Source organism: Peromyscus californicus, unplaced genomic scaffold (assembly GCF_007827085.1).
Source record: "Peromyscus californicus insignis strain IS unplaced genomic scaffold, ASM782708v3 Scaffold_3__1_contigs__length_106647218, whole genome shotgun sequence".
NCBI lineage: Eukaryota > Metazoa > Chordata > Mammalia > Rodentia > Cricetidae > Peromyscus > Peromyscus californicus.
In genome coordinates, this window is record NW_026294551.1 from 15,706,839 (window position 1) to 15,721,657 (window position 14,819).

The window sequence follows — 14,819 nt, forward strand, 5'->3', positions numbered from 1 at the left end:
TGTAGCTTTGGAGCCTGTCCTGGAGATCACTCTGTAGCCCAGGCTGGCCTCGAACTCACAAAGATCCATCTGCCTCCGGGGTGCTGGGATTTTAAAGGCGTGCGCCACCACTGCCCAGCCACATTTTCCTTTTTGATCAGCTGTAGCATTTAAATTTTCTGTAATGTGTATCCCCCTCCCCCAGCTTTACATGCATGATCCTCCCGCTTCAGCCCTCAGCCTATCAAACTATGGCTTGTCTCTTTGGCTGGAGATTCTACCTTCAGGAAGGGTCAATCCTTATCTAAAAGTCATCACCTTCCAAAGACTCTCCCTCCTAACTCCACCACCTTGAGGGTTAGGTCTTCACCCCTGGGGGGCAGGGGGCGATTCGCTCCTTATACAATGTTCCTTCCTTTACCTATTGGTTCAGCAGCAATAGCATCCCTAAATGACCGGGCTGACAGCTTTCAACTGAATATGCAGCCAAGACAGTGTTTTGTTTCTCTCCTTCCCTCCCTCCCTCTCTCCCTCTCCCCCTCCTTCCTTCCCTCCCCCTCTCTCTTTCCCCCCTCCCTCCTTCCCTCTCTCCCTCCTTCTCCCACTCTCTCCCTTCTCCTCCCTCCCCTTTCCCTTCTCCCTCTCTCTTTGTTTTTGGAAACAGGATTTCTCTGTGTAGCCCTGGCTATCCTGGAACTAGCTCTGTAGATCAGGCTCAAACTCAGAAATCCACCTGGCTCTGCCTCCAGAGTGCTGGGATTAAAGGCGTGTGCCACCATCGCCACCACCACCATCATTGAGTGACAGTGTTTCCTGTTCTTAATATTTCTCCCTTGGACACAAGGGCCTCAGGACCTCGGAACCCAAAGTTCTGGGTTTCCAGTGGCAAATGAAAACTTTTCTTCTAGGGGTTGATTGTTTGTTAGAGACTTTCCTCTGTTGCCTATATATATATAAAACAACAAGTTATATTAACATTCTGCAGCTCAAACAGGAAATATTTGCTAATTCATGCTTTCTGTGGGCCAGCAATCTGAGGTGGCTCTGGAGGGCACCAACTCCTCTCCTCTCCTCCTGGAACCCCAGCATCTTTGCATTGTTCCATGAATGGCAGCATTCAGCCCAAGCCTTGCTGGCAAAGGAGATCAATCCAGACCCAGGTCTACACATATCCCAGGGTGTTGTCATAGGCTTGGGATAGTTTGGGTTTTGGGGCCTGACCTTCACCTTGGAGACACGCCCTCTGCTGGCCGTTCCTGAGATCCACAGCCACCAGGCTCCTTTCCAATCCTGTTTCTACCTAGGTTCTCCACAGCAGCGCTTCTCTCCTTTGGTTTGAAGGCATTCTGGTGTTGTCCATTTCACCGATGGCAATGAGGCCAGTCATTGGGGTGAATGCTGGTAGATCAGAGAGACAGAACAAGCCACAGCTAACCTCACCCAGCCAACTCCTCAGCTGATCCTGTTTCCTCAGACTGGAAGCCTCTGTGTCCTCATATCTGAATGGCTCTCTGCTGAACTGTGCTGCTCAAAACCTAAAAGCTTAACCAGCCAAACGCTTCTAGTTCCTGGTCCTCACGCCTTACATATCTTTCCTTTCTGCCCTCACTCCCTGGGATTAAAGGCTCACTTCTTGGGATTAAAGGCGTGAGTCACCATGCCTGGCTGTTTCCAGTGTGGCCTTGAACTCACAGAGATCCAGAGGGATTTCTCCTCTGGAATGCTAGGGTTAAAGGTGTGAGTGCCACCATTTTCTAGCCTTTGTATCTAGTGGCTGTTCTGTCTCTGACCCCAGATAAGTTTATTAGGGTGCACAATATTTTGGGGAACACAATACCACCACAACTGGAGAAAAGACGGTTGCTGTGGGATGTTCTGTATGGCAAATGTGTTGCTGATTGGTCAATAAATAAAACACTGATTGGCCATTGGCTAGGCAGGAAGTGTAGGCGGGACAAGGAGGAGAGTAAAGCTGGGAAGTGGAAGGCTGAGTCAGAGACACTGCCAGCCACCACGATGAGAAACAGCATGTGAAGATGCCGGTAAGCCATGAGCCACGTGGCAAGGTATAGATTAATGGAAATGGGTTAATTTAAGCTGTAAGAACAGTTAGCAAGAAGCCTGCCACGGCCATACAGTTTGTAACCAATATAAGTCTCTGTGTTTACTTGGTTGTGTCTGAGTGGCTGTGGGACTGGCAGGTGATAGAGATTTGTCCTGACTGTGGGCCAGGCAGGAAAACTCTAGCTACAGACGGTTACCAAGAAACTGTGCTTGACTCCATTCTTGTGTGTCTAGAATCCTTTTTTAAGCGTTGTCAGGTTTTATGTGGAAGTTTTGGCCACATGTTGAAATACCATATATAAGTTGAAGTTTTCCTGTGTCTTGCAGCTGCTCTCAAATAACCACTTGGAGGCTTAATATAAACTATAAATGCTTGGTTGATAGCTCAGTCTTGTTACCAGCTAACTCTTACATTTTAAGTCAACACATGTTCCTTATTTTTGCTCTGCCACATGGCAATACCTTTGTTAGCATGGCATGATTGTCTCCTGCTCCCTCTGTGTCTGGCTGGTGACTCCTGACTCTACAATTCTCCTTCCCATCATTCTTAGTTTGGTCGCCCTGCCTGCCTATACTTCCTGCCTGGTTACTGGCCAATCAGCATTTTATTAAACCATTTTGAGTGACAAATCTTTGCAATGTACAAGAGGATTATTCCATAGCATTCAGTAATCCACCTGTTCCAGCCTCCCAAATGCTGGGATTATAGGCATGTGGCACAGTGACTCCTGGTTTGTACAGTGCTGGGGGCAGTTTTCAAACACAGGATTTTGTGCATGCTACCAGCCAAGCTATATCCCCAAGCCCCTTAATTATAGTTTTGAAAACTAGTATTATAGTTTAGTTTAGCATGGTGATACACACTTGTAATCCCAGAACTCAAGAGGTAGAGGCAAGAAGACCATCCTTGGCTATGTAGCAAATTGGAAGCCAACCTGCTCTACATAAGAACATGTGTAACACCAAGGGGTCTGGAGAAATGACTCCATGGTAAAAAAGAGCAGTAGCTCCTCTTCCAGAGGACCTTGGTAAATTCCTAGCACCCACATGATGGTTCACAGCCATCTGTAACTACTGTCCTAAGTGATCTACCCTCTTCTGGCCTCTGTCAGCACGTATGTGGTGCACAAGCATAAAACACTTGTATACGTAAAATTAATCAATTAATTTTATTTTATTAATTTAATTTTATTTATTTGCTTATTCATTTAATTTTTTGGGTTTTTGAGACAAGGTTTCTCCGTGTAGTTTTGGTGCCTGTCCTGGAGCCCACAATGTAGCCCAGGCTGGCCTCGAAATCACATAGAGCCACCTGCCTCTTCCTCCCAAGTGCTGGTATTAAAGGCGTGTGCCCGGCTAATCAATTAATTTTTAAAAAATGACCAAAACCAAGTGAAGTGACTGGTCATCTGGGAAGTGCTGACTGGAGTGAGATGGCTCAGTGGTTAAGAGCGTTGGCTGCTCTTGCAGAGGTCCTGAGTTCAATTCCCAGCAACCACATGGTGGCTCACATCTATCATAGGACCTGATGCCTTCTTCTGGCACACAGGCATATATGCAAACAGAGAATTCTTACCTAAAAATGTATATAAATAAATAAAATTTAAAAAGAGAGACATTGCCATATATTATTATCTTTTTTTTTTTTTTTTGGTTTTTCGAGACAGGGTTTCTCTGTGTAGCTTTGCGCCTGTCCTGGAACTCACTTGGTAGCCCAGGCTGGCCTCGAACTCACAGAGATCCGCCTGGCTCTGCCTCCCGAGTGCTGGGATTAAAGGCGTGCGCCACCACCGCCCGGCTATATTATTATCTTTTTAAAAAAGAGAGATCAAACAAACTTAGACAAGCAAAAGTTAGAGACATCATGATAGCAAAGGATTTTTCTTTTCTTTTTTTTTAATTTGTTTATTATGTAACGGTGTTCTGCCTGCATGTATCCCTGCAGGCCAGAAGAGGGCACCAGATCTCATTACAGATAGTTGTGAGCCACCATGTGGGTGCTGGGAATTGAACTCAGGACCTCTGGAAGAGTAGTTAGTGCTCTTAACCACTGAGACATCTCTCCAGCTCTGGATTTTCTTAAAAATATAAAAAAGAATGGGATGGTGGTGGCGCACGCCTTTAATCCCAGCACTCGGGAGGCAGAGGCAGGTGAATCTCTGTGAGTTCGAGGCCAGCCTGGTCTACAGAGCGAGCTCCAGGAAAGGCACCAAAACTACACAGAGAAACCCTGTCTTGAAAAACAAAAACAAGCCGGGCGGTGGTGGCGCACGCCTTTAATCCCAGCACTCGGGAGGCAGAGCCAGGCGGATCTCTGTGAGTTCGAGGCCAGCCTGGGCTACAGAGTGAGTTCCAGGAAAGGCGCAAAGCTACACAGAGAAACCCTGTCTCGAAAAACCAAAAAAAAAAACAAAACAAAAAAAAAAACAAAAAAAAAGTAAAAAAAAATCTGCCACCATACCTCAACCTCAAAATTAACCAGTTTTTTTTGGGGGGAGGAGCAAGGTCTTTTACGTAGGTCTAACTGTCCTAGAACTCACTATGTAGACCAGCCTGGCCTCGAACTCACAGAAATCTGCCTGCCTTTATCTCCCAAGTGCTGAGATTAAAGGTAAGCACTACCACATCCAACAAAATTAACTAATTTTTAAGTTTAAACAATTATGAATTTGAAAAACCAACTAAAACCCAAGGAGGAGAAATGTGAAGTTAAACTGTGGTAGAGTCTCTTATGTTGAGGAAGAAGAGAAAGCATGCTTGTAAGTTCAGACAAAATGATGCCTTGTAGGAGATCATGGTTGAGGAAGACAGAGTGTCAGGTGATAAGGAAGTGGGTGGCCCATGGACAAGAGGCTGGATGTGGGGGCAGCCTGGGGCAGCCCGTCTGTGTAGAGAGAGAGCAGCTGCAGGGCTCACAAACGCTGCTACAGAGCCAGGAAAGAACTCTGGGACTGGCGATGCTGGTGAAGGCTTTGGGGCTCAGAGTAAACAGCCAGCTCAGGGGCCAGCTCAAGACACAGGCATGAGGGCAAGTTAAGACCCTGTCCTCCTCCGAGAGGGATTGCTAAGTGCTGGCCAGGTTTCCCGAGGAAAAGGGACGAGTCCATCACAAAGGCCTGACACTAAATCAGAAAAACACTCTCTCCCCTGAGACAGGAGGGGAAGGTTGGAGATGGTGGCGGGGAGGGGGGGAGGAACGTGGCAGCTTGGCCAAGCTCAGTAAACACAAGCTGGGGTATTCACAGGCACTCAGGGAAGTTTGCTGACTTTAGCTCAATGAGCTGTGGTGAGCGAGCTGAGAAACATCTGCCGGAGAGGAGCTGGGGTAAGGAGTTCAAGGAGAGGAATGAGGTGGGAAGATGGGGTGAGCCCTGTGGAGGACTGAGAAGCCCGGGAAGACAGAGTGCCTGAGAAATCTGCACCTGTCATTCCTGAGCGCAATCTTGCATTTGGTTGACTAGGACACAGTGTCACTGTTATCCCCAATGCTACCCACCAGTAGCAGGCATGAAAAAAAGTCACAGTTTATCTTTTTAATATTTATTTTTATTCTTTTTTTTTTTTTTTTTGCTTTTGTGTGGATATGCATATATATGCAGATGTCTATAGTAGCCAGAAGAGGGCGCCAGATCGCCTGAAGCTGGAGTTAACAGGCGATTGTAAGCTGCCCCATTGGCGTTGGGAACTGAACTGTGGTCCTCTGGAAGAGCAGCAAGTGGTCTTAACCACTGAGCCATCTCTCCAGTCCCCAGTTTTGAAAGTATCTACTGCGTTTTGTGTTTGTTTGTTACTGTTTTTTTGAGACAGGGTTTCTCTGTATAGCCCTGGCTCTCCTGGAACTCACTACCACGGCCCAGCCCTACTTCATGTTTTAAGGTTTAATGCAGTCACCAATTCTCAAGAATACAGGTGAAAATGATCCCTTTGTCTTCTTAGTTGTTTTAATGCACTTAAGCAATGTATTAATTCAACGTGTTTTAATCGTGTGCGTGTGCACATGTATGCAGGTGCTGGTAGAGGCCAGAAGAGGGCAGTGGATCCCTCTACAGCAGGAATTACTGGCAGTTGTTGTATGGCTGGATCGTGGATTGTGGGAAATCAATCTTTAAGAGCAGTAAGATCTGGGCGCATGCCTGTAACCCCAGCACTTGGGAGGCAGAGGCAGGCAGACCTCTGAGTTAGAGGCCAGCCTGGTCTACAGAGTGAATTCCAGGAAAACCAGAGCTACACAGAGAAACCCTGTCTCAAAAAACAAACAAACAAAACAAGAACAGCACTAATTCCTAAGCCTGTGCCATCTCCCGAGGCTGTAGAGTTTTTTAAAAATCTGGAGAAATTACAGACATACAGGAAGTTGCAGAGACGGTGCAGAGGGCTCACTTCCCTGTATCCTCACGTTCACAGCACACCTGCCCTGGTCATATGTTGTGACCGAGAAATCAACCTCATACCTGATGAGAAAATTACTGCACACTGTTTCTGGGTTCCATTATTTTCTACTCTAACAACCCCCTTCTGTTTCAGATCCAAATCCAAAGTCAGGCAGGATGACACACACCAGCTGTTCTAGGCTTAAGAGGGACAAGTAGGAGAGTCAGGTGTTCAGAGGTCAGCCTGGGCTACATAAGACCCTGTCTGGAAAAACACAGCATAACAAAACCAGATGGGGTCCAGGTAACCATGTGTGTCTTCAGAATAAACTTGCCTTTTGTACAGGAGAGAGCAATACCAGTTGATGATTTTCTAGATAACATTAACAATCTTAAACTTTAGAAGCTTTGATTCTTTTGTTTCACTGACTTGTAAATCACATACATCAAAACAGCAACAAAATGATATCCTAGTACCCAAAGTTCAACCATAAAGCAGGGGCTTCCCTTCCAGAGGACCAGTGCCCAGCACCACATGCAGCTCAGGACCACCTATAAATCCAGTTCCAGGGGATCCTGCTCGCTCTTCTGGCTTCCAAGGGCACTGCACACATGTGGTATACCTAAATACATTTTTTTTTTTGTTTCTGTTTTTGTTTTTGTTTTTTGAGACAGGGTTTCTCTGTGTAGCTTTGGAGCCTGTCCTGGAACTTTGCTCTGTAGACCAGGCTGGCCTCGAACTCACAGAGATTCGCCTGGCTTTTTTCTTTTTCTTTCTTTCAATCACTGGAATCATGTCCTAATTACATTTTGTTATTCATAGTACTCTGAGGATAGAAGTCTTAAATTTTTTTTCAAAATTAGATTGTTTTATTAATTTATGTGTCCTTGTTGTTTGTGTGTGGCTATGTGCATGTAAGTGCAGGAGCCTCTGATGAGGGCATTGGATCCCCTGGAGCTGGAGTTAATAAGTGAGTCACTCAGTGTGGGTGCTGCAGACCAAACTCAGATCCTCTGCAGGAGTGGTACGTATTCTTGGCTGTGCGTCTCTCCGGCTCCTTTCCTTCTTTTTATTTTATTTTGGAGCTGAGGACCGAACCCAGGGCCTTGCGCTTCCTAGGCAAATCCTCTACCACTGAGCTAAATCCCCAACCCTTTGAAAAATTCATCTGTGTATACAATGTATCTTGGTCATATTCACTCCCATTCTTTCCCTCCAACTCCCCCCAGCTCCTGCCGGACACATCTCCCTCCCAACTTCATGCCTTTGAGTTTAAATAGTGCTGCCCATGGTGCATGGTGTGGCATATGGGATCATCCACTGGGGGCATGGGCCACCTCCTGTTCCATGCTGGTAACTGAGAAGCCTTAAATTATGCTTTGTTTGTTTGTTTTTCCCTTGGATTTTCAAGACAGGGTTTCTCTGTGTAGCTTTGGAGCCTGTCCTGGAACTCGCTCTGTAGACTCGCTCTGGAATTCACAGAGATCTGCCTGGCTCTGCCTCCGGAGTGCTGGGATTAAAGGCGATCGCCACCATAGCCTGGCTTAAATTATGTTTATTACATTTGTGCTGTAATTGCTGCTTTCAGAGAAATTCTCCTAATTTCTGGGGTCAGCATAGTGGGGTATGTTTACGCATCTCTTGGGGTCGGGATGGGAAGGAAATTTTATGAACTCTGATGCCTATGGGAAGCCCCAAGTGAAAAGGTCTACTTGACAGTTTGTGCTAGGTTGTGTGTGTGTGTGTGTGTGTGTGTGTGTGTGTGTGTGTGTGTGTGTATGCAGTAGCGATCTGATTTATCCTTTCCTTCCTTCTTTTCTCTCCTCTCTCTCTGCTGTCTCTCCTCTCTCCCCCTCCCCACCCTACCCCACCTCTCTCTCCTTTCTTTCTTTTTTGAGCCTGTCTCTGTATAGCCAGCCATAGGACTGGCTTTGTAGATCACAGAGATCAGCCTGCCTCTGCCTCCCTGAGTGCTGGGATGAAGGCATGCGCCATCACGCCAATATTATTTTTCATGCAAGTCTCAGAAATAATTTCAAGCCTCAAAAACTAAAACGACTGAAAATCAGTATCGAGAAGAAAAACACAAAGAAGAGTGAAATCTCTTTAAATACATAGTTTTTGTTAATTATATCTCTATAAAGCTAGGCAAAAACGCTTTTAAAAGAACAGCTATGCTATTAGAAGACCAGTCTTTTATTTAAAAGCCCTGCGTAATTTTTAAAATACTCAGTAGTGCGAGAAAAATAGAATTTTATATTGTTCATCCTTTTTCGTTCCAGCAAAATAAACCTTGGTACGACCCAGATGGGACTCGAACCCACAATCCCCAGCTCCGGAGGCTGATGCCTTATCCATTAGGCCACTGGGTCACCACAGGATCCGGGTTCTCACTTCCTCCTCTTATGTGATGCGATCATCGCGGCCCCACCCACCGTGCTCCGATTTCGCGTAGGCCGGAGTACAGTTGCCGAGTACGCTTGCGCACTCCCCTAGCTCGGAGCCCCCAGTGCGCCTGCGCCGCAGCCGGGGGTTGCTGTCTGTTGGGGCGCTCTGGTTTCCATGCTCCGCGGCGCAGTGCGGCCTGGGAGAGGGTGCGTCCCACTTCCTTGGAGGTTTTTTTGGGGGGACAGCTCTTGATATTGACTTGTTAGACTCCGCAGGGAAACTTTAAAACAGCCGCTGCTGTGCCCTCCACTCGAATTCGCTCGCAGGCCGCTGAATGAGCATTTTCCAAAGGTCCCGGGACCCTTCCGTCTCACCCACCTTTGACTCCCTGGGCTTCGCAGCCCCGTTTCCCCATTCTTTCTTGCTTTTACTCAACAAACATTGATTTGGTAACTTATTATGTGCTGTGGACTCTTGGCAGATTCCAGGGTGAACAGGCTTTTCCAGCCCAACGAAACTTCTAATCTGCCCTCTTTCCCAACAGCCACTTGGCTACACCCAGTCCCCCACTCCCCTTCCCCCTAGATTAAAGGGGAAATGAAGACAAGGTTTCTAAATACAAAATAATTTTTTATTTTTCATCTTAAAGGTAGAAATCGGATAACAACTGACTTTCTGGTTTCATGAAATTTGTTTGCTGCACATAAAATGTTGCATTGTAGGTTTTAAAAATAGAGTTTCAGAGCTTCCCCCACTACCACACACACACACCCCCGCCCCCATGATAGGTAATCCCCGTTCTTTGCAATGTAAGAATACATGTATATGGGTAATTCAACTGTGATGGTTAGTTTTGTCAACTCAGGCTAGAATCACCTGGGAGATGGGCCTCTGAGAATGTCTGAGGGGGATTATCTTGATTACATAAATCTGCATGGGAAGACTCTTGGTTGTGTGGGCAAGAACAACCTTCAGTAGGGGAACAGGCAGCATGCACTCATCTCTGGTTACTGATTGTGGATGCGTGTGATCAGTTGCTTCAAGTTCCTGCTGCCATGTGTCTCTGTCTCTGTCTCTCACTCTCTACACACACACACACACACACACACACACACACACACACACACACACACACACGTGATGGACTGACTGTACCTTGAACTGTGAGTTGAACCCTTTCTCTCTTCTTCTTTTTTTTTTTTTTTTTTTTTGTTGTTTGTTTGTTCTCTGTGTAGCTTTGCACCTTTCCTGGAACTCACTTGGTAGCCCAGGCTGGCCTCGAACTCACAGAGATCCGCTGGCCTCTGCCTCCCGAGTGCTGGGATTAAAGGCGTGCGCCACCACCGCCCGGCCCCTTTCTCTCTTAAATCGCTTTTCTCCTAGTATTTCATGGCAGCAACAGGAAAAGTAGGTAAGATACCAAATAGAAAAAAATGTGCTGCTAATTTTATCACTTGGAGTTAGTTAGTTAAATGCCTGTGTGCCTTTCACAGTGTTGAATGATAGTCATTTACTCTTTTATAACTTGTATCTTGTGAGCCTCTATGCATCTGGGAAACAATCTTCTTTCTTTCTTCCTTTCTTCCTTTCCTTCCTTCCTTCCTTCCTTCCTTCCTTCTTTCTTTCTTTCTTTTTTTTTTCCTTTAGTTTTTCGAGACAGGGTTTCTCTGTGTAGTTTTGCGCCTTTACTGGAACTCACTCTGTAGCCAGGCTGGCCTCGAACTCACAGAGATCCGCCTGCCTCTGCCTCCCAAGTACTGGGATTAAAGGCGAGCACCACCACCACCCGGTGAAACACTCTTCTTAAGCACCAAATTATTGTTTAGTGGTTGTAATTTGCCTTGATGATGGTGTGTAAGCAAGAGCGGGTGAAACTGTCTCCTCGGTTACAGTGGTAATCCTCTTCCCCGCACAGTCAGAAAGACACGGCTTCCCTTAATGCCTTGGTGCTATTTTCCTTCCTTGTCTTCTATGCAGTCCTAGATGTCCTAGGGATCACTATGTAGACCAGGCTGGCCTCAAACTGGCTTCAAGCCCAACAATCCTATTCTACCCCTCCAGTGCTTGGATTTTAAGCCTATAACATCACACCTGGCTAAGTCTCACTCTTTATTGTAGTTTTGTTTTTCAGGTAGAATAGCTGGGCTGGACTGCTAGAGTGCTCCCTGCCCAAGTCTCAACTTTTGAGTATTTTCTTTAGTATTTTGACAAACTGGGAAGGATGCATAAATCACTTCTACCTGATACCAAAATACAGTGGTGAAGTGGCTGCGAGTGCTTGTTGCTCTTGCAGACATATTGGATCTGCTTTCCAGAATCCACATGATGGCTCACAACCATCAATAACTCCATTGTCAAGAGAGCTGACCCCTCTTCTGACCTCTGCAAGCACTAGGTACAGGCTGTCCATGGTACATATAGACTTCTTTAAAAAAAAAAATTGAGGTAGCTGGTGGGGTGAGGGTGGTCTTAATCCCAGGACTGGGAGGCAGAGGCTAGCCTGGTCTACAGAGCAAGTTTCAGGACAACCAGGGCTGTTAGAGAAGCCTTGCCAAAAGTAAATAAATAAATAAAATGAAATAAAACAATTGAGGGCAGAGCACAGAATTCTCAGACACAGTCTCACCCTCTGGAATTCTCCTATGGACAACTTACATTAAGGGATACATTTGTTATGACTGATGAACCCACATTGATACATTGTTAACTAAAGTTCATAGTTGACACTAGGGTTTTCTCTGTGTATATTCTATGGTTGGTACGGATGTACACTATTATGTAGTCTCTATTTGCAACACCACACAGAAAAATTTCACTGCCTTAAATATGCCAGGCTTGGGCAGAGAGATGTCTCAGCAGTTAGGAGCCCTTGCTGCCCATGAGTTACAGAGTTTAGATCTCAGCACCCAAATAACAATCAGAACATCCTTGAAAATGCCTACAACCCCAGCTCTGAAGGCAGTGGAGACAGGAGGATCGCTGGGACTTGCAGGTTTCTAGCCTAACTAGAAAATGTGAGCCCCAGGTTCAAGAAGAAACCCTGCCATCATAAGCAGGGTGATGAAGGAGGACATCCAACACCCTCTTCTGGCTCCTACTCATGTGCATACACACACACACACACACACACACACACTTAATTTTTTAGATAGACTTATGTTCTGTGTGTGAGTGTTTTGGCTTCATGAATGTGTGTGCACCATGTGGGTGCCTGGTACCCAGGAAGGTGAGAAGGGAACATCAGATCCCCTGGAACTGGAGTTAGGGAGGGTTGTGAACTGAACCATGTGGGTACTGGGAACTGAACCCAGGTCATCTTCAAGAGCAACAAGTGCTCTTAACCACTGAGCCATCTCTCTAATCCAAATAAAATAGTTTTCGAGACAGGATTTCTGTGTAGCCTTGACTGTCCTAGCACTAACTCTGTAGATCAGGCTGCCATCAACCTCACAGAGATCCGACTGCTTCTGCCTCCTGAGTGCTGGGATTAAAGGCGTGCACCACCACTACAGCGTGGCTTAAAGTAAAATCCTTTTTAAAATGCCATGCTTTTCAGAATGTGAATAGGTAGCAATGCTGCTAACAGAACAGCTTATTGGAAGCTTAATACGTTCCAGTCTAGATTCAGTATCTCTTTTTGTCTCCTCCATAGTGGTAAGAGTTCAAAATTGGTAATTGAATGTCACTCAAGGCACCAAATCAACAATAGTTAGGCATCTAGCAGGAGAGGCTGTGGTGATATTTTATTTGTGCTTTAATAAATAAAGCTTGCCTGGAGATCAGAGGAAATAGCAAGCCATTTTAAGTAAATAAAGAAGTCGGGCAACGGTAGCACACACCCTTAATTCTATCTCTTAGCAGTTAGTATCTCTGTGTGTTCAAAGCCACACTGGGAACAGAGCCAACACTAGTTAACCATGGAGGTCTGTACAGACAGACAGGAAGTGTCAGAGCTGGGCAGAAAGAGGAAGGGATGTAGCTGAACGGAGAGCGCAAATCAGATGGCAGATCAGCAAGGCATATGTGCGCGGGTAGACAGGAAGTCTCGGCATTTGGAAGCTGCAGAGTTGGTGAGGTGAGGTTGGCTGGTGGCTTTCCCTATTTCCCTGATCTCTCTAAGGCTTTCACCCCTATATATGGCTCCGTGTTTTTTATTTAATAAGACCATTTAGAAAATCATCTACAAGAGGCAGCCAGTCCCACCTCTGTGTCAGGGAATGCATATTGTAGAGTTTATGTTTAGTTTGTTCTGCTACCCTGGCCAGGTATTTTATAGTCCTGTTAAGCAAGAGGATGATGGACATCCACCAAGGAGGTTGTCACAATCTCCAGAACATTAAAGAGCCTACACCACCATGGAGGCCTTTGAGTGAACATTCACAGGACTAAATCTTCAGTTGCTCCCGAGGTCATTCCAAGACACACACACACAGCTGATAGAGCCATGAATGTTGATCTGACAGAATTCCAAACCAAGATGGTGTCTTAGCCCTGCACCTGTTTCCCTCGGACTGCATACACGCCTCTGTCATCCTGGCTCAGAAGGCCTACCCTGAGCAGCTTCCCGAAGCAGAGATTGCCAGCGCCTGCTTTAGCCGGCTTTCCTTTTGCCCTTTAGAGGCATCCCCTGCTGGACTTGCCCCATCCTCCAAGTTTCCCTCTCACTGGGTCACTCAACCTGTCCATTCGCATCAGATGAATTCCGTGGAGTGCTCCTTCCCATAATCAGAACAGTGAATAAAACCAACCTCCCATTCGCTTCCTCTCAGCTGCTCATCTAAACAGTTCGCTCTGGGCCCCCTTGAGTCTCCTGCCGGCTTCTAAGTCCCAGTGCCAAGTTTCCATTCAATCAATCAATCCAGACCTTATTTCTGATAAATTAGGTGGGTGGCAAATGCCTGCCCCAGCACACAGAGATGGAGGCAGGGAGTAGATGTTCAAGGGCATCCTTGAATGATCCTTTTCTTTTCCATTTCCACTCAAGTCCAATTTTCAATTTAGAATCTGAATGTGTGTTATGGTTTTATTTTATTTTATTTATTTATTTTTTTTTTTAGGTTTTTTGAGACAGGGTTTCTCTGTGTAGCTTTGCGCCTTTCCTGGATCTCACTCTGTAGACCAGGCTGGCCTGTCCTGGAACTCACTCTGTAGCCCAGGCTGGCCTCGAACTCACAGAGATCTGCCTGGCTCTGCCTCCCGAGTGCTGGGATTCAAGGTGTGCGCTACCGCCTGGCTTAAAACATATTCTTAGATTAAACAACTTGAGCTTTTATATTTTTCAACCTATAAACTTTACATATTTTATGTAAGTTTTTTTTTTTTTTTTCTGAATTTGGTAACAAGGAAAACTGTATAACTATCTGGTCTTCAGTCCCCATCAGAGACCTAGGAAGGATAAAATATCACCTGAGTAAACACGAATTGCAGAGCAAACAACTTCAAAAACTGTAGAAATGACAAGGACAGCTGGCTGCCTGGACAGTCACCCAAGGTTCCTCTGTAATGTTGGGGTGTCCAGCTTTGGCCTACAGACCTAGAATGTCCGACAGACTTGTCTGGCAAGCAGGAAATTTTTGAAGGCGCGTCTGACCTTGTCTTGGCGAAGTTTGGCAGTCACCTTCCTTTGTGTCTTGCTTGTCTAACTTTGAAAGCACACTGTCAGCGCCAAGGCAAGGCAGTTTCTTGCCTAGTGGCTAACTTTTTGCCACAAAGAAAGTAAACTCCATATGGAGTTTCTTCCATTCTCATCATTTTTCTGAAGTAGATTGGTGCTGCCAGGAGCAGACGTGTCTCACAGTCATGAAAAACCTTAGGTTATTAAAACATTTTAAATGCCATATTCCGTAGGTCTCTAAAGTGTTTGGAAACTGTCTGTCTATCTGAAATATATCTGTTTGACCTTGAAAACGTACCTAATATGGCCACAAATTTCATTATTAGATAACTAACTACTAACCTTTATTTCTTTATCCTAAGAAGGAATTATTTATCCTAAATAGCTTTCAAGGAATAAACTT

The 14,819-nt window shown here is 45.7% G+C and overlaps 1 non-coding gene across 1 annotated transcript; it reads right to left on the reverse strand.

Moving 5' to 3' along the window:
• Positions 1 to 8,713: 8,713 nt before the first annotated feature.
• Trnar-ccg (transfer RNA arginine (anticodon CCG)) lies at positions 8,714 to 8,786 on the reverse strand. The gene has a single exon. It is a non-coding gene; the product is annotated as a tRNA-Arg (tRNA).
• Between the last annotated feature and the right edge of the window lie 6,033 nt (positions 8,787 to 14,819).